Here is a 24,663-nt window from a genome sequence, read left to right on the forward strand (position 1 = left end):
GGGGGAGAAGGGGGGGGGGGTATGTGTCCGCTCACTCGAGATATTAGGTACAAATGTTAACATTCGGCGCACTCTCTTTACTCGTCTTTCTATAAAAATATTCTCTATCGCAATACGTACTGTGATACTGGGAACTTCCTGATTTCAAAGCTCAATAAAAAATAACTAGTAAAGATATTGTTGAAATATATATTTTACTGAAAAAGACATTACCTGAATTTTTGTATCACAAAGTTTTAACGATGACATCGGGCGAATGATGGCCTCATTGTCAATGCATTCATTTAGTCGATTTTTTTTTAAGTTCCGTTAAGTTCCGTTAACCCGCTGACACAAGTAGACGAATGGGTTGGTGGTTGCTGGTTGTATGTATGTTGTTCTTCAAATGAGGTAGGGTCTTTGGACAGTCATTGCAAACAATTGATTTTAGATAACCCCATAAAAAATCACACGGAGCCAAATCGGGGGATCGGGCTGGCTAAAGAAGGTCGCTTCTCGAGGACATATGAGGCGCTCTGCAAAATGTTGTCTCAGAAGGTGTGGAAAACGCAGTAACGTCTCTCTAACTCTCTCTACATTTTCGGGTGTTGTGGCAGTCCGCTAATATCCAGACCCTCTTGCATTCACACTTCCACCTGCCCTAAATGTGTTCACTGGCGTAATAATCGATTTCCGATCAGGAACCCGACCTGAAGAACGAATACAGAACCAAGAACCAAGTACGGAATGCTCGTTGACTAGCCATAACGGAACGGCTATTAGAAAAATACGCCTCGACAGCAAACGCACGCTGCTCACTTGTCCAATTCACAGTGCCAACTGGCTAGACGGGACAAAAAACATCACGACTAAACTTCATCTGAAATACTCCCTGCCCTTCTTCTACGCAGCATCTGGTTGCTTGGCGCGAAATACAAAACAGGAAGTTTCCGTGAATCACCCTGTAATATCGCACGAGGAAAGTTCATACTTGATGCTAACGCGATTTTGATGTTATTACAGTGCATGGGAGACATACTCTGGGAAACAACACCAAACTTCACACATAAATGAAACAAAAGCTGCTCGATCAAGGCTGTTTAAAAAAATTTAACCACCTATAGTAAATTTTCGAAAGTAACTATAACCCAGTTCAGCCCAAGTGTTTGAAATAAATACCTATTTTTGCATTCTCTGGTACAGAAATCGCTCAAGAACAGCTAGCACTCCAACAGCCATCTTTAAAGGTGTATCAATAATTATAATTATCAACTTCGCGAATTTACAGGCAAAGACAGAAAAATTACGGTGCTTCAGAATATGTACCACATATGCTTAAGGGGAGCGTCTAGGGTAAAATTTATCTCGGCTATTCACTGACGGATCACTCTGAAACTTGGTACACATATGTAAAATAGAATTCTAAGACATTTTTGTTCGTGTGAATTTTTCGAAAAAAATGAAAGAAAACGTGATATTCTTAGAAAACGGCCAAAAAAGAGGGTACTGTAGAATTCTATCTCCTCCTAGGATTTTCAAGCTACAACATCGAGACACATATCATTCAATGCGTAAANGATATATGATATATATATCGATATATTGAAAAAAGTAATAAGAAAATTGCGAATAAAACAAATTCTCTGGTCTTCAATGAAACCTGCTTGAAAGAACAAATTCATACATATATATATGTATATTTGATTGAAGACCAGAGCCTGCTTTTTATTTACAATCTTGATTGTAAATAAAAAGCATGCTCTGGTCTTCAATCAAACTTGCATAAAAGAGAAGCTTCTGCCGAACTACACCAATATATATGTATGAAGATATATATATATATATATATCTTCAGTTAGATAGCGCATTAAATGCCATGAACAGATAGTTGATAATCGTGTTTTGGAAAGGCCACAATACCAGCGAGCGTGAAGCTATCATACCAATTATAAGAGCGAAGTGTTCGTTGCATTGAAGTTACTGTCGTTGTTTATGTTACAGGCATCTTCATTTGAATCTATAATAAATAATCGAAATAAAATATTATACACAATTTATTACTTCAAAAATCTAGGGGATTTTTAAGTAAAGGTGGGTCGTTCATTTATTCAATCAACTGATCGCAAAATACTTTACTAGATTTGAGAAAGAACATTAAACATAAAATAATACAACCATGAGAATTCATGATATGACAACGAGAAAGCTGACTAAAAACATCAATACTCAACGAACTGTTATATTATAAACACATAATAAATACACATAAAAAATTTAAAAGCAAATAAACTGTCAGGTAATTTCATGATTTATTCATTGAAATATGTTTCGGAGGCCAGCTCTGTACACGTACAGTTCCGTATTAATAATTTAACTAATAATAAAGAATAAATACGGATTTAAGTAATGAAATCAAGCCTAAGTGAGTAAACATATAATAAATACACATAAAAAATTTAAAAGCAAAGAAAATGTCAGCTAATTTCATGATATATTCATTGAAATATGTTTCGGAGGCCAGCTCTGTACACGAACAGTTCCGTATTTATAATTTAACACGTTGACTACGATTGGTTCATCTTGTACTTTTGTTTCATTTTTCTAGTACCATTATGAAACAGGGTTGCCAGACTTTCTTTTTTTTTATACCGGACAAATTCCGCGATTTAGTTTTTTCAACTTAGGTGGTCGGCTAAAATTTATTATAGGGGTTGTAAGGGGCGCTTCCTAATTAAAAAAAATTGAATTTTTACACCGGAACCTACAAATATACTAGTACATATTGAGTTATAGGCCTTTTTGGCCTTTTTTTTCACGGACTTAATTGGCCGTTTTTTAGGCCATCTGGCAACCCTGAATTATGTGCCAGGAGAAATACATTTCGTGGTACGCATATGTACTAATACGTAGTCAACGTGTTAACTAATAATAAAGAATAAATACAGCTTTAAGCGATGAAATCAAGCCTAAGATGTGTATAAGAGACAGGTACTACACTGTATGAAAAAAAATCACCGTTAAACGGTCTCACCGGCGTTCTAGTGGCCGGCCGACACGTGAAAAGAAACACCGTATGNTACAGAGCTACTCAGCTACAGAGCTACTCAGCTACAGAGCTACTCAGCTACAGAGCTACTCAGCTACAGAGCTACTCAGCTACAGAGCTACTCAGCTACAGAGCTACTCAGCTACAGAGCTACTCAGCTACAGAGCTACTCAGCTACAGAGCTACTCAGCTACAGAGCTACTCAGCTACAGAGCTACTCAGCTACAGAGCTACTCAGCTACAGAGCTACTCAGCTACAGAGCTACTCAGCTACAGAGCTACTCAGCTACAGAGCTACTCAGCTACAGAGCTACTCAGCTACAGAGCTACTCAGCTACAGAGCTACTCAGCTACAGAGCTACTCAGCTACAGAGCTACTCAGCTACAGAGCTACTCAGCTACAGAGCTACTCAGCTACAGAGCTACTCAGCTACAGAGCTACTCAGCTACAGAGCTACTCAGCTACAGAGCTACTCAGCTACAGAGCTACTCAGCTACAGAGCTACTCAGCTACAGAGCTACTCAGCTACAGAGCTGTCTCTTATACACATCTAGATGTGTATAAGAGACGACTTCTAACGGGTTCAGGCCTGAACGTGGCTGTGACGTAATGCTGTCACCAAACATGTGGCAGTTGCTACGTCATCTTACGTTGGTACTGATGTTAAGCCTCGATACCATCTTTTCTTTGCGATGTCATAATGTGCTAATGCAGTAATGTTTCATATATTTTTCAATAACGCGGTCTCCATTTGTAATTTTCAAGAAAATATCTCAAAATACGACTCTCTAACGGTGACAAAATAAAAGTAAGACTCAATCATTAAATTAGAAGCGAGATTTACACGTGAAAGGGCGATAACTACAGTAGGGTTAATGTAATTTTGCGTCAAAATTGGGGCCCAATTGACGCAAATAGGCACGCTAAAGTAGGATTAATGTAATTTTGCGTCAAAATTGGGGCCGGATTGACGCAAATAGGCACGCTAAAGTAGGATTAATATAATTTTGCGTCAAAATTGGGGACCAATTGACGCAAATAGGCGCGAAGTAATGGTCACAGTGGCGCAACATGGCGTCCAAGAAGACGACGTCCTTGCCAGGCGCTAAAGAGGCGAGCACAGCAAACAAGTTTCACAGTTTGGCATTCTGAGGCACCGTTGCGAGGCGGGCCAAGCGTGGCGCAATGCATGAGAGTATCACGTGAACTGCACGCTTAGTGGACATTTTTATTTCTATCCGAAGGACATTTTTATTTCTTTAACGACGTTTAGAATGTTTCTATCATTCATTATCAAGTTAAAAGGCGGCTTTTAAAAGGGGCAGACCCAACGCTTAGTGGGGTCTGCACGCTTAGTGGGATCTGCACGCTTAGTGGGATCTGCACGCTTAGTGGGATCTGCACGCTTAGTGGGATCTGCACGCTTAGTGGGATCTGCACGCTTAGTGGGATCTGCAGGCTTTGTGCGCCCTGTACGTCTAACGTAAGAATAATGCAGTGCACGTACGCAGAAGGGAAGAATATATCGTTTAATGTAAGCACTCCTAAGTAAAGTTAATTGACTACCGTGATAAATGATAAATTCTTATAGGCGTTACCAAAAAAAGGTAAAATTGATCAATTTTATGTCTCAACAATAAATAGTGTCGCCCAAAAATTAGTACTTTCATAAATGAAGAAGAAATGGTGCATAACTTATGAGAAAGATCATAAATTACACTTAATAACGAGGCTGCTATTTTTCTAATTGTAAGCGCTTACGCCGCTTGTAGAACGAAGCTCGCTACATTTATAGGCTGGAATTATCCAAAGGTATATAAAACCCTCTAAATATATAGCTATGCAAAACTGTAAAGCAACGGTCAGTCTACAATCAAGGAATCCAAGGCGGCGTAACTGAAAAAAAAAACAACGTGCACTAAAACTGCAGACAGCGCCACATTCGAACGGTATATTCTACGTAGGCATCAAACTTTATGTATGAATGGTGGAACAAGAATAATAAATAGGGTAGTAGTAAATAAACGAGTCAGTTCCGCGTGGCTGGGCGCTGGTGAGGCGGGGCATGAGAGAGTCCAATGTTACGAAGCTCCGCGACGCCAAAAACTCGGTGAACGGGTTTCACATGCAAACTGGCAAAATTTCCGAAATAATTACTATGCAAATTTATTTAATATTCACTGATTGAACAGGCACTAAAATTTTTCTGGAAATATCTTGTTTACCTTATATCAGTCCCAAGTTTGACTCCATGTTAGAATCCAGAAGGGAAAGAATGAATCAGAATCGCCTTGTCGTGAGGCTTTAATGTTCCGGTAAAATAACAGCGGCTGACTGGAAAAAATAGCGCGAGAAATCTAGAATATTCAAGAAAATGATCACCTCTTTCATGCTCAGCTTTTTTCTAAATTATTTCCTGGTCTGCCGTCGTTCGAAACAAACCGTGACACCAATGCTTTTGACTGTAGCATAACGCAACAGATAACCACTGGGCCACCCTGCCACCCTGATGTCATGGCCGTTTTATGGGTGGCCTAAGCGCGGCCACCCAAGAAATACATTATATATTCAAGAGAGAAGTTGAGGGTTCTATGACCGAGCAAGAATCACCGGCCACGCTTCAGTGACTTCTTTAATTAACCGAAACTTGATCGCGTAAACTCTGGCAGCGCCTGGAGCCACGTGCTGTAGTTCAATTGAGTTTCTCTAAACAACGCTAGACTAATGGAAAACTTCGAGAATTAATGGGCTTATGCCGAACGAGAATTTCTTGCAGAAATTATAATATAAAATTATAAAATTATATATTTTTATAAAATAAAAAGAGTTATTCTTTTTATATATTCTTTTTATATTTTATATTCTTTTTATATTTTACTTCGTTAATATAACGAAGTAAAATATAAAATTTACTTCGTTGAAATTAAAAAAAGTAAGAACACTTATAGAGCAAGAGACAAGAGAAGATTATGGCACGTAACGTGACACGAATTGCCACAGACTTGTGGCCCTCCAGACCTTCATGTTAATCATGTTATACGTCAACATGTTTGCTGGGGACGACGCGCGCAAAGATGCCTGCGCATGACCAGCACAGACATTAGCACAGCCAGCTGTTCAGCCATCAGTACAGCCAGCTGTACAGCCATCAGCACAGCCATTAGCACAGTCAGCTGCACAGCCATCAGCACAGCCAGCTGTACAGCCATCAGCACAGCCATCAGCCCAGCCAGCAGTTCAGCCAGCAGTTCAGCCATCAGCACAGCCATTAGCTAGCCATCAGCACAGCCATCAGTTCAGCCATCAGCACAGCCATCAGCTTGGATTAAAACCTTAACGTTGGCTCCTTTGGTGCACTCGTGTCCAGATATCCCTTAGAAGCATCAGTGCTACAACGCTGTATTTTTTACTGATTTTATTCCAGTCTGCCAAAGTTCAGTGTCACAGTCATGACGCGATCCGCAAAATGAACATTGAATTACGCTGTCCGCTCGAAGCTGTTTATTTCATGAAATAGATTTATTAAAAGTTGCAATAACTGAATTAAATGCACCTTGATTGGACTAATGTGGTCAACGAACAATTATTATTTTCGTTGAATAAATTTTTCTATCGTCTCTTCCGCACGCGCACAAAAATTTTCAATTTTATAGAGGGTGATTTTATTTGAGTAAAATTACAGTAAGAAGGTAAAAATATTGTGTGATTATATATGCCTCTATATTATAATATTCCAACATTAATATATATTATATTATAATATTCCATTGCAATGCCAGCGAATAATATATATTATATTAAAATATTATATCAGCCAGCGAATACTGCACAACATAAAAAAATTATCCTCAAGCCACGAGCCGGTCCAGCAAAGCACCGCATTACATCTCACGCGCAGTCTACCAGTTAAAAGTGGTTTACTAGTTGAGTGTAGTCTACCAGTTAAACGTAGTCTACCAGTTAAACGTAGTCTACCAGTTAAACGTAGTCTACCAGTTAAACGTAGTCTACCAGTTAAATGTATACCAGGAGAAATACATTTCGTGGTACGCATATGTACTAATACGTAGTCAACGTGTTAACTAATAATAAAGAATAAATACAGCTTTAAGCGATGAAATCAAGCCTAAGTGAAGAGCTGATTTGTGGCCAAGCCTCAGTGTTGTGCAAGCGCTTTATAGCCTTCAATTAGAGACTTAAATTAATTAAATTAATTAAAGACACGTGTAAACTTTACCTGGTTCTCAAAATAATTCTTGACGCGTTTTAAAGCTCAAACATTAGAACATATATAATAGAATTAATTGATTACTTAATAATTAAGAAAAATAATTAATTAATAGTAATTCAGAAAAAGACATTAAGAATAAATAAAATTAAAGATGAGCTTAGAAAATTTCAGAATTGCAGAATAACAGAGATAAATAAAGATTCAAATAAACAAACAATTATTATACGGTATGCCGATCACAACAGAATGAACACTCTTAGCATTGGGCGTCGATTAACGGTTTGAAGTTCAGGTGGGGTCGGGGACTCACAATCAGTATCTCACATGGGTCAGTTTAGGACGAGAATGCCATCGTTATTATACACTAAACGGTTCAGTGGCATTTGTTGTTGTAAACGGTTGGCACTAAACGGTTCAGTGGCATTTGTTGTTGTAAACGGTTGGCACTAAACGGTTCAGTGGCATTTGTNAAGTGTTCACAGTGAAAACATGTACGAATAGGCTTCTGTATTCTATGGTTTCAGGCGCCAGCCTGAGCAGGTAACCAGCACGCTGGCAACCTGCTTTCACTGTGTGCGTATACCCTTATACAGGAACCTTCTTCCAGGCCTGCCACGATGATAAAATTATTCAACTTAATAATAGCAGTGTGTCAAAGACACATATTTTTTGAAGTGGGTCAATTAAGGCTAATCAAAGGTAGATGTCGATGTAATTCAATATTCCACCTGCATAATAGTAACTGTCAGTGGCGGAAATATAAATTGTAGACCCATCCTCAACACTAGCAGCAAGGCTAGCCACTAGCCACTAGCAGCAAGGCTAGTCACTAGCCACTAGCAGCTAGCCTAGCCACTAGCAGCAAGGCTAGCCACTATAGCCACTAGCAGCAAGGCTGGCCACTATAGCCACTAGCCACTAGCCACAAGGCTAGCCACTAGCCACCAGCAGCAGCACATGGCAGGAGTTGTGCCATGTGAGGTGTTGGATGCACGCAGGGTCGGTGGCCGGCACAGATGCGACGTCTTCTCTTCGTATTTTAGAAGCGTGTGATGACAGCAACTATACTCGTCAACAGCTTAGTTTATTGATACCGTATGTGAACAGCTTAGTTTATCGGAAGCGTATGAAGACAGCAACTATAATCGTGAACAGCTTCGTTTATCGGAAGCGTATGTGAACAGCTTAATTTATCGTAAGCGTATGTGGACAGCAACTATAATCGTAAGTGGAGAGCTTTGTTCACAAGAAGCGTATGCGATGAACTTTGTTTACAAGCAGCATATGAGGAGACATAGTTCATTAAAACGGATCTGTGTCACATAATTTGTTACAGAGGATGACCACATCACATTACTGCATGTGTACAAGACAGCGTTCAGTGCTTATGACCTGCATACGTACCTACGTAAAACGCCATCTTAAAAAGTTTATAACTTCAACAGTTTTAAAGCTACGGCAATGAGAGACATATTATTCGATTTGTACAAACCATACCTAGCGACTCTAGAAGCCCTTTTTTCGAATTTGTGCATGGTTTGACTTTATATNTGCACACTTCCTCATACGACGCCAGGCGGATAACTAAGGTGCACTTCAAGCAGACACTCTATTTAAAGTGCTCGCAGCGAATTTCCTCCCATTCTATTTGTTAAAGAACTACCCCAGTCCCCTCCCTTTCATGATCTGACGTGAACGCATAAATCAACGTACAGAGATGGTTTTGGTACCGTTGGATAGGTCAGAATGTCAGCTTTAAGATGAGACTAAAAACCGGAAAAGCCGAAATCCAGAATTTTACCCTAGACGCTCCCCTTAATAATATAGAGAACTTCTTCGATTGCATTAAAAAATCCAGCAGGAGTATAGAGAAGATTATAATGATCGATACAGCATCACAGCCAACTTGAAACGAGTTATAATGAAAGGCTGGAAATTCACTGGAAGGTTACGAGCACCGACAGTACATAATCAGCAGACATCGGGCGTTGAATCAACTTTGAATTAAGTGTAGTTTTGTTGAATCAACGGTCTTTCGTTTAATCGACGTTGAATCAAACGTTGTTTTGTTAAATCAACGTTCTTTCGTTGAATATTCGTTGAATTAAACGTTGTTTTGTTGAACAAACGATCTTTCGTTCAATCGACGTTGGCTAAACGCTGCTGCTAGTGCATGGCTAAACGTTGTTTGTTAAATCAACGTTCTTTCGTTGAATTAAACGTTGTTTTGTTGGATCAACGTTCTTTCGTTTAATCGACGTTTAATTAAACGTAGTATCGTAGGATAAACGTTTTTTAAACGTTTCAACGTCATTTGCCTACTGGTATGTACACAAGAGCTGGTGCACACAGCAGTTGCGGTCATCAGGGAGCACTGCCTGGCGCTGATAGCAACAGGTGTTAGACAAGATAATAAATCCGATAAGGAAGAATTACTAGCGTGACTCAGCAGGCAAGTTCACTGCCTCACTGCACAAATATATATGTATATATGTCAAAATTTATGTATATATGTATATACAAATTCATAGGGATATATGATATATATATCGATATATTGAAAAAACTAATAAGAAAATTGCGAATAAAACAAATTCTCTGGTCTTCAATGAAACCTGCTTGAAAGAACAAATTCATACATATATATATGTATGTTTGATTGAAGACCAGAGCCTGCTTTTTATTTACAATCTTGATTGTCAATAAAAAGCATGCTCTGATCTTCAATCAAACTTGCATAAAAGAGAAGCTTCTGCCGAACTACACCAATATATATGTATGAAGATATATATATATATATATATAATCTTCAGTTAGATAGCGCATTAAATGCCATGAACAGATAGTTGATAATCGTGTTTTGGAAAGGCCACAATACCAGCGAGCGTGAAGCTATCATACCAATTATAAGAGCGAAGTGTTCGTTGCATTGAAGTTACTGTCGTTGTTTATGTTACAGGCATCTTCATTTGAATCTATAATAAATAATCGAAATAAAATATTATACACANGCATTTGTTGTTGTAAACGGTTGGCACTAAACGGTTCAGTGGCATTTGTTGTTGTAAACGGTTGGCACTAAACGGTTCAGTGGCATTTGTTGTTGTAAACGGTTGGCACTAAACGGTTCAGTGGCATTTGTTGTTGTAAACGGTTGGCACTAAACGGTTCAGTGGCATTTGTTGTTGTAAACGGTTGGCACTAAACGGTTCAGTGGCATTTGTTGTTGTAAACGGTTGGCACTAAACGGTTCAGTGGCATTTGTTGTTGTAAACGGTTGGCACTAAACGGTTCAGTGGCATTTGTTGTTGTAAACGGTTGGCACTAAACGGTTCAGTGGCATTTGTTGTTGTAAACGGTTGGCACTAAACGGTTCAGTGGCATTTGTTGTTGTAAACGGTTGGCACTAAACGGTTCAGTGGCATTTGTTGTTGTAAACGGTTGGCACTAAACGGTTCAGTGGCAAATAACTATGAATGAGTATGAATTTGAGAGCAATTCATACGCTCGATCGCAGTTATCCAGGAAGCTTGTTCCAAGCAGTGACCTGCCAGGATGATATAACTCATTTAACTTGATAATAGCAGTGTGTCAAAGACACATATTTTTTGAAGTGGGTCAATTAAGGCTAATCAAAGGTAGATGTCGATGTAATTCAATATTCCACCTGCATAATAGTAACTGTCAGTGGCGGAAATATAAATTGTAGACCCATCCTCAAGAGAGCATCTCCTTCCAGCAGGACGTTACCTCGTACTAATTAACAATAGTTTATTACTTACTTCATACCTCTTACGAATAAGCAAATTTATACGAAGTTATTTGCTCTGAAATACGTTGTACACCGGAAAACTTCAGTCGCATTTGAAGATAAAACAAGAAGGGTCCCTTAGCCAAAATTGCGAGAGATGTATGTAAAAAAAAGTTGGACTAAATTGATATGGTACCGAAAATAAAAAATTTAATAATCCTTAAGGAAACCATTTCACTAATTCATAGAATTAGATTTGCAATTGTCGTTTCCATATTAGATGAATTTAATTGAGGCATAAAGCTTAAGCTTACTGGGGTTTCTCCAAATGCTAGGCGCTAATAGTTTTCTTCAATCGTGTTCAAAATACTAACATCAAGACACTAGCTGACAGCTGCAGCAGTCCACTAACTTTCCTGATGAATTCTTGCACAATTCAACAAGATGGGAGAACAAATATAGACTAACGGTATTAAAATTCCAGAACACAGCAGTAACCCGACAAAATTGAATCAATTTCTGTAAGGTATTAGCAGCGATAGCTCCGTGTATCGTTGGATAACTCCCGATAGAAACTATAAGAGAGGTGATCCATCCCAGTTAAATTTCGGAGACGAATTCTGCGCCGTTCACGGCAGAAGAACAGTTTAGCAGCAGCATTGCAGCAGGAATCTCAGGACACTCTCCCTTGTTAAAAATCGAGACAGGGAGCAGCCGCATATTGGCTGGAATTTCACAGCGTCATATATATAGGCAACGGCTTGCCGTCCGTGTCCGTGTCGAGGCAGGGTGAGAGNCTGTCTCTTATACACATCTAGATGTGTATAAGAGACAGCCGTGAAACCAATGCTTTTGACTGTAGCTTAACGCTACAGTTTTTTTCCAGTACATGAACAAAATTGTTATTTTGTTCACATCAAATTTAAGCCTGTGCACTGGACTCGAAGTGAAGAGGCATCAGGCTGGACACATGAGCAACGCGGCAAGTATTCAAGTATGAATGTAAAATAGTATTTATGGTATCGGTACATACTATAATCTGCTCCGATATACCATGCCACGAACTGAACGCGAGATCGCCGTAGAAGTGTCCGGACTGGTCGTCCAGTCAGGTACGGTCCAACAGAATGAAGAATTCAATAATATTCGACAACAGAAATAATTTCTTCTGCAGAACAACCGAACTATGCAGAGGAAAAATATTTCCGATGACAAATATTTAAATTCTAACATAATCCCGAAAGTATTTGCTCAGCAAACAATCGTGTGCATAGAACTTGGCACAGTTCCATGTTGATTTGAATGCTTCAATAATTTGAATTGTGTTATCAAATATTAAGCATATAATTTCAACGTCAAAATATTTCGAGCAGCTGCATGATTTAATTTCAAGCATACATTATGCGAGGTTCAGTGAATTGATGAAGTTCAAGCGCGGTTCACAAAAACTTATTGGCCCTATTAGGCATTTCCCAGTAACGCGCCGTGTCCGCATTCTGCGGCAGCCATAAAAGATAACTGGACTGACTATGAAGCTTCGAGAAGAGAATACGCATTCTTCATCTTACGCTGATACGGACAGTGTCGAGTCCTTCATCGTTTACTATTGTTGCCCACCATTCCATAGTAGGTACTGAGAATTGAAGTACGATTACACACTTAAAACTCAAAACGAATATCTAACTCTTCGCTTTTAATAAGTCTTTTGTGAAACATCCTTTACAACTCGTGCCGACCGTTCGACAGTTTTCATAATTAAATCCAGTTAGACTTACAACTCAGAACGAATTTTTATCTAATAGTTAATAAATCTATGGCATTGCTGTGTAAATATCATCAATGCATATTAATTGCGACACCATAAACGAGTGTATAAAAAAATTTCGCCTACGAGATTCTTCCGTGAAAACTGACTTCAAGATGAAAGTAGTTAAAAATCGAATTCTCGCCTAACTGACGTGTAATTGAAAGTGTATAATAACTTTCCTGTGTGCAAAATAATTTATCAAATATCTCAAATTTTAGTTGCATTCTTTTATGTTTAGTTTCTTCATTCTGTTGGACGCGTGCATTTTTTGTTCCACCTAATCTAAAAATACGATGTGGTGTTGTGGGCTACACCTCTGACATGACCACAAACTAACGCACAACATAAACAACCTAATCTTTCTTAACTACCGCACCGTCCTAAAATACGCCATAGTTGAACTAAACAACTTTCGTAATTACATGAATATCTTTAAGAAACTCTTGTGTTTTGTACCTAATCTTTCTTAACTACCGCACCGTCCTAAAATACGCCATAGTTGAACTAAACAACTTTCGTAATTACATGAATGTCTTTAAGAAACTCTGATGTTTTGTACCTGACCTCCCCAAAAACACTTATAACATCAAGGCTATTAAATTCATTTAAGTTTTAGGCCTCTTAATTAGATTTTACGGTCACAGTCACTCGTTAGAATTATCATGTTAAAGGAGGAGCACATTAAACTTTTATCTGATCTACCATACAAATATCACGCGGATCGCAGGTATAAAATAATAGTGATATATCAAAAGCATATGATAACAAATTATAGTCAAGGTGACCAAGCTTTTTATCATACATCATCGTATTTATTTCATCATACATCGTATTTATATCCCTAAAAGCGCCAACAGAAGAACGCCAACAGCGCCAACAGAAGAACGCTAACAGCGCCAACAGAAGAACGCTAACAGCGCCAGCAGAAGAACGCTAACAGCGCCAACAGAAGAACGCTAACAGAACAATTATTATTTTCGTTGAATAAATTTTTCTATCGTCTCTTCCGCACGCGCACAAAAATTTTCAATTTTATAGAGGGTGATTTTATTTGAGTTAAATTACAGTAAGAAGGTAAAATATTACGTGATTATTTATGCCTCTACATTATAATATTCCATCATTAATATATATTATATTATAATATTCCATCAGCCAGCGAATACTGCACAACATGAAAAAAACTACCAGTTAAATGTAGTCTACCAGTTGAGTGGAGTCTACCAGTTAAACGTAGTCTACCAGTTAAATGTAGACTACCAGTTAAATGTAGTCTACCAGTTAAATGTACTCTACCAGTTAAACGTAGTCTACCAGTTAAATTTAGTCTACCAGTTAAATGTAGTCTACCAGTTAAACGTAGTCTACCAGTAAAATTTAGTCTACTTGCTCGATGCAGTCTACCTCGGAAGCGGGAGAATATAACTCTACATTTTTATCGCATTTAAGATTATTTTCCATGGGCAAAATAAAACCAGAAACGCGGGAAATATTTTGTTAACCTCATTTATAACGCCGATTACTAGACAAGAAACAGCTTCACCCGAGCAGTTATACTTCCGAACCCATACTTTCAAAAAAAGTTAAGAGATCGTAAGTTCATCAGCCAATCATTGACGGCTTTCAAGCAAAATCCACCAATCATAGACAAGAAATTAGAGCGTAAGTACTTACGTTCACTTAGCAAGTTTTGAAAGTATGACCTCTGAACAGTAACTGCAATTTGTAGCAGCTACCGGACAGTTAGAACCTTTTACGGTTACTACCAAACATTTACTGCATTTAAAAACTTAAGCATTCAATTTTCTTGAAAAAATCATTTTTTATACCACAACAACGCACGATGCAGGCATTTGTTCCCTGATAAAGAAAAAAACTGTTTAGCTTTAGCATCGAGTTAATGGGGAAATAAAATATATAGGCAAGAAAGCGTATCAAAAAGACAAAAAACCCATTGCACAGAAATTAAACTTTACTTTTAATAGATTCATTATTAATTCGACTGAAATTATGTAACTTATACTATTTTACCTTTTCACTATTAAAGGAAGCATTGCGGTTCTGCATCAGAGTATGAGCATTAGTCATTATAGAGAACATTGAATGTCCGTCTCATTATCAAGACGTACAATCTCCGTCTAATTATCAAGACGTACATTCCGCAACAAGTTTATTTGTTTCCACGCATCCTGCGCTGCACACGATATTGGATTGATCTTCTGCAGAAAAATATTCTTCTCGATTCGATTTTTGTGATGTGGATAGCATAGGCCAATAACAAACATCACACTTAACGAAAATAAACACATGAAACGATGCGTGTTCCCGGAAAGAAAATCTCGTGGAATTACCTCAGATTTCTAAGTAAGAATAAGCATGATCATAATTAAAATTTGGTAAAAAATAGGTTAGATAGAAACCAGGTTTTTCACGCGAGTTAATGCAGTCGGAGAAACAGCGCCGCGTCATTCCTTATTTCGACGAAACATCGATTGGAGTTCCACGACGCAGCGCGCTTACATTCAGCTGCCAGATCGCATTAATTTTTTTCTGTAAATGAAACTTTTGTCGCGACGACATCACGCAGGGAGCAACAAAATCTTGGCAGTGATCTTCTGAATCCCTTACCGAGAATTGCGTCGTGAGTCGGGTTGACCGCGCGGGCATTACTCAGATATCTGCTTATTTGTTAATTTTAAATTGCGTCGTCTGCTTATTTGTTAACTGCAAATTGTGTCATCTGATTATTTGTTAATTGTAAATTGCGTCGTCTGCTTATTTGTTAATTGTAAATTGCATCGTCTGCTTATTTGTTAACTGCAAATTGTGTCATCTGATTATTTGTTAACTGCAAATTGTGTCATCTGATTATTTGTTAATTGTAAATTGCATCGTCTGCTTATTTTTTAACTGCAAATTGCGTCATCTGCTCATTTGTAAACTGCAAATCGCGTCGGTCGGACATGCACATGCGTCAACGAGAACAACAATGAACAAATTTTTCACGCAGTCAGCAACTTCGATAATAAAACGCCAAATTTTTCACGCATTCAGCAACTTCGATAATAGAACGCAACTAACTATGCATTTCAACAACCCGCTACGTTGCGCGCCATTAAATCGCAGCATTTCTGTTGTTTATGCTCAGTCTCGCGGTCAAAGAGTATGTTTTAAAAACGATAGTAAACATGTATCGGAAATGTGAAGTACCTTTCACTGCTCTGTTGATGCTGCTTGGTAAACAAGGAAATGCGCTATCAATAGGAAGCAAAGCGTCGTAAGCAAGAAGGAATTGCTGACCGCAGCAATTCTTGAAACCGACACAGAAACGTCAAGCCTTGCATGAGTGATGAATTGTTCTGAGAAACTCGGCAGCACAACGCCCTGACCAACGCAGATCAATAGGACAACAACATTTGCTGCGGCTAGAGGTGCGTTTCACCAACAGGTTCTCACGGTTCAATTATATATTCATTGAAATTAAGGGCAAACGAAGCGTCACTGGCGAATGGAGCCCATGGCGATACACACCATCAGCTATCGACCACTTGTAGACGGAGGACGACAAAGGCGGCGCATCAGCGTGACCGGGGAATAAGAAGTCCTAAACTCGTCATAGGATAATAAGGTAAATGCTTTTCAAGTCATCAATGCCCTTCCTCTATGGTCTTATGACGCAAACCAAGCTTGTCAGACAGCCGTAGGTGGGTTTTGTTTCTTATAGGGGCACAGCTCTGCAACGGCGATAGGTACACTGATAAAGAGTTACTCAGCTACAGAGCTACTCAGCTAGAGCTACTCAGCTAGAGCTACTCAGCTACAGAGCTACTCAGCTAGAGCTACTCAGCTACAGAGCTACTCAGCTACAGAGCTACTCAGCTAGAGCTACTCAGCTACAGAGCTACTCAGCTACAGAGCTACTCAGCTACAGAGCTACAGGGCTTGCTGTATGTCAGCGGGTCTCGGTGTTGGGTCGAGTTAATAAGCGACAGGATTGTATTATACTTGCGCGTATGTACATTCTTCGTCAGCAACAGACGCCAGCCTGATAGCTCGAAATGTCTTTTGCTGATCATTGATTATATAGATTTTAATGATCAATTCAACTATCTAAACGCGGGATAAAAAAGAAAATGGGACAGTAAAAAGTCCAATAGCATAGGTCATAGGATTATATATTCTGGAATAATGTCACTTCTTTTTCTGTAACTTCAACCCTTCGAACCCTTCAACCCTTCAACTGAGCCACTTGTAGAAAATTACTTGCAACAAGATTTACGATGCATAAGCATTAGAAGAACAACCGAAAACTTGAAAAATTACGAAACAATTTTCACCAATATATCTTTCATATTTATGGAAACCATACAAATCTCTCAGTCCATGCACTTGCATTCAATTGAATACACACGTAACAATAACAACGTTTGAATATAAAACAATAAGACGAACTTAGCAAAAAATATACCTATACACATCCGCCATAAACTAGTACTTTTCGACCCAGGAAGAACCCAACAACAAATCTCTGGTGTTCAGTAACCGGAGACTTTCCTTGTGACTCGGAGAGCTCGGGCGTTATCAGCCCATCAGGGGCCATACTTTAAAAAAAAGTTACGGTGTCTTAAGTTCATCAGCCAATCATTGACGGCTTTTCAAGCAAAATCCACCAATCATAGGCAAGAAAATAGAGCGTAAGTACTTACGTTCACTTAGCGAGTTTTGAAAGTATGGCCTCAGGCTTATCTCAGGGAGATAAGGATCAGCTGTGTGATGTGTGTACATGGAAGTCAGCGTGACGTATATGGCAGTCAGTGTGATGTGTGTACATGGCAGTCAGTGTGATGTGTGTACATGGAAGTCAGTGTGATGTGTGTACATGGAAGTCAGTGTGATGTGTGTACATGGAAGTCAGTGTGATGTGTGTACATGGAAGTCAGTGTGATGTGTGTACATGGAAGTCAGTGTGATGTGTGTACATGGAAGTCAGTGTGATGTGTGTACATGGAAGTCAGTGTGATGTGTGTACATGGAAGTCAGTGTGATGTGTGTACATGGAAGTCAGTGTGATGTGTGTACATGGAAGTCAGCGTGATGTGTGTACATGGCAGTCAGTGTGATGTGTGTACATGGAAGTCAGTGTGATGTGTGTACATGGAAGTCAGTGTGATGTGTGTACATGGAAGTCAGTGTGATGTGTGTACATGGAAGTCAGTGTGATGTGTGTACATGGAAGTCAGTGTGATGTGTATACATGGAAGTCAGTGTGATGTGTGTACATGGAAATCAGGGTGATGTGTGTGTAGGTAATCAGTGTGATGTATGTCTATGGCAATCAGTGTGATGTATGTATATTGAATCAGTGTGATGTCAGTCAATAGAAGCACTCTGAATATTTCGAGATACTCACAAGCAATTATTTATCCACAAAAGCTCGTGTAGAAACTGTGCTCAGCTTAAACGCAGAATACAAAAAAATATTTAATAGGGCACATACTAATAAAAAGTTACAGCGTATATTAATACAGGATAATCAGGAATCTAGCATGATTAAATCGTGCAGGCTTGACGAATTAAAACATAATAAACTTAATATCTCAACATTGCCATACGCTGAAACAGGAGTAATTTTCCCCCCGTTCCCATTAATGCAAGTTACAAAATTCTAATTCAATCGGCTTATTGATAGAAACGAATTATTATAATTGATATAGATGAATTAATTTTAAAATGTCTTACGGAATATGGGCAGGAAAATGGCTATCCGCAAAATTGAACTTTAGGCATGTTTACCAACGAAGTTAATTAAGCGACCGCAGTACAATTTGAACGCGATCTTCAACACAGAAACATGAGCAAACTGTGCGCTGCATGGCAGCAGATTGCTGCAGGATGAGGGCGACTGGTCGACGCTATCGATTGCTATAAGGCGGCAGCTGAGCCGCTGCAGTGCTACCGTGCAACAGCAGCAGACGTGTTGCTCACCAAGTGTATTACATTGCTACTGCAGCAGAAGTGTTACAGAGACAACGCTAATTGCTACTCTGCAGCAGCAACAGAAGTGTTACAGAGATAACGCTAAGTGCTACTCTGCAGCAGCAGCGCAGTAGCAGAATTAGCAACAGCAGCAACAGCTGTAGTATAGCAGTATCAACAGAAGTGTCAAATAGCAAACGAACTTAGTAGGTAGGTAGTTGTTTCTTGGTAAGGGCACGGCAGTAAACTATGACATATATGAACAGCAGCAGTACCATGCATCATGTACAAATTCTAACCGCATTTTATATTACAAAAACAAGCTTTTGAAATCCGTAAAGAGAAGCGCGACCTTGGGACCAGCAGCGGGGATGACGAGCAGGGAACCGTCGTGTCAGCGCCTATACGATCTGTGGTAGAGACGCGTGGCCTCTGTCCTACGAGGCGCCTGGCCTCTGTCCTACGAGGCGCCTGTCCTCTGCTACGAGGCGCCTGTCCTCTGCTACGAGGCGCCTGGCCTCTGCTACGAGGCGTCTGGCCTCTGCTACGAGGCGCCTGGCCTCTGCTACGAGGCGCCTGGCCTCTGCTACGAGGCGCCTGGCCTCTGCTACGAGGCGCCTGGCCTCTGCTACGAGGCGCCTGGCCTCTGCCATGGTGATGCCCAGCGGAAACTTCATACCAGCATCTCAGAAGCCTGGTTAAGTTCCTCAGTGAACAATAATAAACATATGTGCGTTTTAATAAACGTTTTCAATGATCCCTAAGTCCCGAGATTTGTTGGGCTACTGAGCAAATCCCCCGCAAGCGTGGTTTGAAAATTTCAACTTTCGACTAATTTGTAATTCGACTAATTTAATTTCGACTAATTTGCAAATATTAACGAAATTCGCTTCCGTCTTTTAAGCCTGATATAGTCGCGAGTCGTTCTGTACGATGTATGACAAAATGCCTCGTACCCTACGGAACAACTGATATCTAGAAGCTATTTTAAATCTACCGTCCGTTGAAAAGATCTGATCAAAAGGCCAGTCTAGTCAAGAAAATTACAAGAATCGGCGACAGGCCTATCCAGGCCTATTCTTTAAANCCGCACCGTCCTAAAATACGCCATAGTTGAACTAAACAACTTTCGTAATTACATGAATATCTTTAAGAAACTCTGGTGTTTTGTACCTGACCTCCCCAAAAGCACTTAAAATATCAAAGTTATTAAATTCATTTAAGTTTTAGGCCTCTTAATTAGATTTTACGGTCACAGTCACTCGTTAGAATTATCATGTTAAAGGAGGAGCACATTAAACTTTTATCTGATCTACCATACAAATATCACGCGGATCGCAGGTAAGCGATAATAGTGATATATCGAAAAGCATATGATAACAAATTATAGTCAAGGTGACTAAGCTTTAGACTAAGCATCAATCCAAGAACTTTTTATCATGTTTTAACTGAAGATGTATCGGAGACCAGTTCAATCACAAGTTCGAAAATTTTGTAATCTAGAAATAATTAAATTGAAGAGTAAATTTACACTTCGTCAAATCGATTAAGCTTGTATAATTTTACCTACGCAGTGCCTGTAATAAATTAAGGTACGTTGGTTTAGCAGTTCTGAATTAGTTAATTGAACAATAACCGTCACAAATGAAGTTAGGTCTCCATCAAACTCGAAAAATATCTTAATTTACGTCTGTAATATTTTTAGGCATGTTGGTTTGGTCATTTATAAATTTCTTCAATAAATGATTACTGAATGGAGTTAGGTTCTCACAAGGCTGGAGAAATGTGTTAATTTAATTGAATACTATGTTAGATAGTTGAATGAAAAGTAGAGTGACCGTTTAGGCATAATCAGCATAAATAAAAGAATAACTGTAATACTTTAACAATAAAATCGATAAATATTTTTTTAATGATAATTTAATAATATTTACTTAAACATGGACGCAACAGACGCGCTAACAGCGCCAACAGAAGAACGCTAACAGCGCCAACAGAAGAACGCTAACAGCGCCAACAGAAGAACGCTAACAGCGCCAGCAGAAGAACGCTAACAGCGCCAACAGAAGAACGCTAACAGCGCCAACAGAAGAACGCTAACAGCGCCAGCAGAAGAACGCTAACAGCGCCAGCAGAAGAACGCTAACAGCGCCAGCAGAAGAACGCTAACAGCGCAACGTCATCGCAACAACGCGCGCGCACGAGGCCGCTGTTACCGGGACCTTGGCTAGCAACAAGCAGCCATGCATGTCCATGAAGCGAGTGGCGTGCAGCGAGTGGCGGGTGGCGTGCAGCGAGTGGCGAGTGGCACAGAAGAACGCTAACAGCGCCAACAGAAGAACGCTAACAGCGCCAACAGAAGAACGCTAACAGCGCCAGCAGAAGAACGCTAACAACGCTAAGTCATCGCAACAACGCGCGCACGAGGCCGCTGTTACCGGGACCTTGGCTAGCAACAAGCAGCCATGCGTGTCCATGAAGCGAGTGGCGAGTGGCGTGCAGCGGGTGGCATGAAGCGAGTGGCGAGTGGCGTGACGCGAGAACATAGGAGTAGAATACATCCAATCACGACCGCTTAGAACAAGAATTTATAATAGAAGAAACAATCGGAACAGAAAATCAAAGTAACCGTCGAAACTGCACGAAAGAAACTTTTTTTGTTGTTTCGTGCGAAAACCGTTCCGAACTTTTGGGCAAGGACAAGAGACGCAATTTATCAAACTTAATCCATTTAGAAACGGAATCATTTTTAAAATACCGGCACGCTTCATTGAAAACGCTTCAATTGATTCCTTTGTTGAACCTTGTGTGTTTATTAAATGAATAAACAAATAATTAAATAAAATAACATTTAGACACTCGTAAGAACAAACATAAGAAAGAGGTATGCATGAAGGCGTATATATATAACGATTCCTACATATAATTATAATTACCAGCTGTAATTCAATAGTACATTTGATTCAATAGTTTGATCCCTTGATAGTTTAGTAAATATAATTAGGGAGTTCGGAGTGATCTGTCCAGGTCAGAGAACTCCTTTAAATTATCTTTGCCTAGTGTCTGCTTTTTTATTTATTCATTTATTAAAATAAAAGGAGGAATTCAGGAAGAGTAATATATGAAAAGATGCAAAACTACCGTTACACATGTAACATAAGACAGGAAAACCTTGATTGATCAATACTACTTTTTCATATGACTAGAGTGATATTTTGGAACAAAGCATGTTACCAAGATGGAACTGTCTTGAATATATGTACCATAATTTTTCAACTTCCACCCTGCCTGATTACCAACAGATGAATCAACTTCAATGATTTGGCAAAATTCTAGAGGGGGCCTCGTGTGGGTTACGAAAGATGCGTCTTGTAAAGCTGTCGTGCCAAGAAGCTTCCTCGCAAAATGCAACCCAATCATCAAACTTAAGTATTGTATCTTGATAGATTGTTTATCAGGGCATTTATGGCCATTCATTCTTCAATTATCTAAGCGTGAATAGATATAATGCTTACCTGAAACAAAGACGAATGTCTGAGAAAGACGAGTTTCGGCAACGTGCGTAATTCGTCGTGGCGTCCTGACTAATACCAAGCGTTTTCAACTAAGTATCTTGGAACCTTTATCCCTTGTTAATGCCCTAAAGCTCGCAAAACCGAAAAGAAATAACTAATTCGTAACAAAGCTTAAAGATATTCTACAGCAATAGTACAGAATTCCACTTAATTGCGTAGAAGACAAAGCCCATTAAGGAGCAATGATGCAGCTGCTGCCGTGCAGCTGATTTGTAAACGACTGAGCAAGAGGCACGCACACACTACCACTGTGACCGCTCAACAAAGACTAAACCTCGAATGCGTTTCGTTTGGGCTTTGGGGCTAATTGCGGATCACCAAGTTTATGTCACCCATGGTTGAACTAGTTCAACCATGACTTACCAAGTTCTACCCTAGTTCAACCATGAGTTACCAAGTTCTACCATAGTTCAACCATGAGTTACCAACCTCTACCTGTCACAGATTTCGCCATCTAATCTACTTGCAACTTGAGTCCCTATAAAGGTTACTCTGGTAAGAGTATCTGGTCTGAAATTTCAGTTCATTAGTTTGAATATGCAGCCATGTCTAGTTGCACATCCCGCAATTCTTTTCGTAGCAAAAAGCCAAAACGAAAAAAATAAATTTATCGTGTATTTTGCTATGAAGTTAATGTAGAATAATAGCTGTCGAATATCAGAGCATTTTCGAAGTCAACTGATTGTTGGAAAGCAATTGAAACCGATATCAGGAATGTTACAATTGTTTTGATAACTACCCTGATCTTGTACATTTGTTGAAGTTCGCGTACGTGTTTGTAGCAAGGCGCCGAAATATCAAGGGGCTCTTCTGGTGCGTAACCGCGATACTTGTGCCGGGATATAAACCGAGAAAATGTTGTTTTGTTTTAGAATAGAATAGAATAGAAGTGTCGGCGTTGAAGAAATAGGCCCATGGCCTGTTGCCGATTCTTGAACTTTTCATGGCTTGATTCACAAGGGATCCGGCCTTTGGAACCCGATCTTTCCATAGCTGACATTAAACATATTTGTTTAATTTACATATGGAACTAAATGGCTGCTGTTTGCGACTGTAAACAAGTTTGTGTTAAATTGTTCATAAAGCGAGTGTTCGTTTGAAGGGAGGCGAAATTAATGCGTTGGCGACTCAAGTGGCATTAACGGCAGACAAATAAAATTGAAAGAATTATACCTACGTTTATGCGGTGAAGTAAAGGTTTAAGTAATATAATGAGGCAACAAAGTGAATATTTTTTTATTTATCATAAACTTTGAGGACACGTACGAGGTGAACTGTAATTTTTGTAATGTACAATACATCAGAAATAATCAGCAATAGAACACTGTAAATGAAAAATATCAACACCTGTTAATATTATCAACACCAAAACCCAACAATAAAAATATATTTTAACTAATATTATAGTTAAAAAATAAACCTAAAACATTCGGCATAAACTGAAATAATTAAATATAAAATTAATCCAACTCAATTATGAAAAACCATCCCCACTAGAAGAGTGGCTCTCAAACTTACCACTATTAGCATGCGCGGTGTTTCCCGGTGGTAAAAGATGCACTTACGGTAACTATATCAATTTACGAATTCATGAACAACATTTCGTTACTTGTTTACACTGCACAAAAATGTCTAACTCGATATAACGCGGCACAGATATGCAACTACTGCCACACGCCACAAAACAGATCTCAGCGGCCCACACTAAAACAACAAATTTACTTAATGCGCATTAAGAAATGTAAATTGCAAATAGTAGCACATATTAGCAGCTAATGTGTTGCATTAGAGGTGCGCGGCGGCAGTACGGAGCCTCGCATAAATAAAATATCACGAATAAATATTAGGGAACCACGGTTTAAGGAAGACGCAAGCTCTCGAGGTATGTCGCTTCTTTTCTTCATCAAACATCAAGCGATTAATTATGATTCTCCACTTCACGCAGCACCACACAATAGAAGCTTCACACCATCACCAGGAAGCATAACTTAGACTAGACGAAAATAAACATATAAATTGAGGCTATAAGTTACATATTTGTAACTTATAGCCTCTTACATATTTGTAACTTATAGACGGCCTCTTGATACGGACGGAAGAAGTTAGAAGAGTCAATGAATGCATTGTAATGTGTAGAGCTGTGCACTCTAATACTGGCCATACATTACGACGTGCCTACATCAATCTCAACTTGCATCAATCGGCCAACATTGGACCGAAATAAATTGTTGTCTCCTGAGAAAGAATTAGTTACATGCGCTCACAATGCGTTTACCGAATCTATTCAAATGACAGTT

At 39.2% G+C, this 24,663-nt stretch overlaps 1 protein-coding gene across 1 annotated transcript in view; it reads right to left on the reverse strand.

Annotated features, from left to right (window-relative positions):
- The window catches only part of LOC108670791, a gene marked incomplete at its 3' end in the record, with an annotated part of 35,396 nt that extends 12,752 nt beyond the window's left edge, over window positions 1–22,644 (reverse strand). Inside the window, exon 1 of the mRNA XM_018158284.2 lies at window positions 22,307–22,644. The remainder of the gene's footprint in view (window positions 1–22,306) is intronic.
- Window positions 22,645–24,663: the final 2,019 nt, after the last annotated feature.

Source organism: Hyalella azteca, unplaced genomic scaffold (assembly GCF_000764305.2).
Source record: "Hyalella azteca isolate HAZT.00-mixed unplaced genomic scaffold, Hazt_2.0.2 contig1206, whole genome shotgun sequence".
NCBI classification, from domain to species: Eukaryota; Metazoa; Arthropoda; class Malacostraca; order Amphipoda; family Hyalellidae; genus Hyalella; species Hyalella azteca.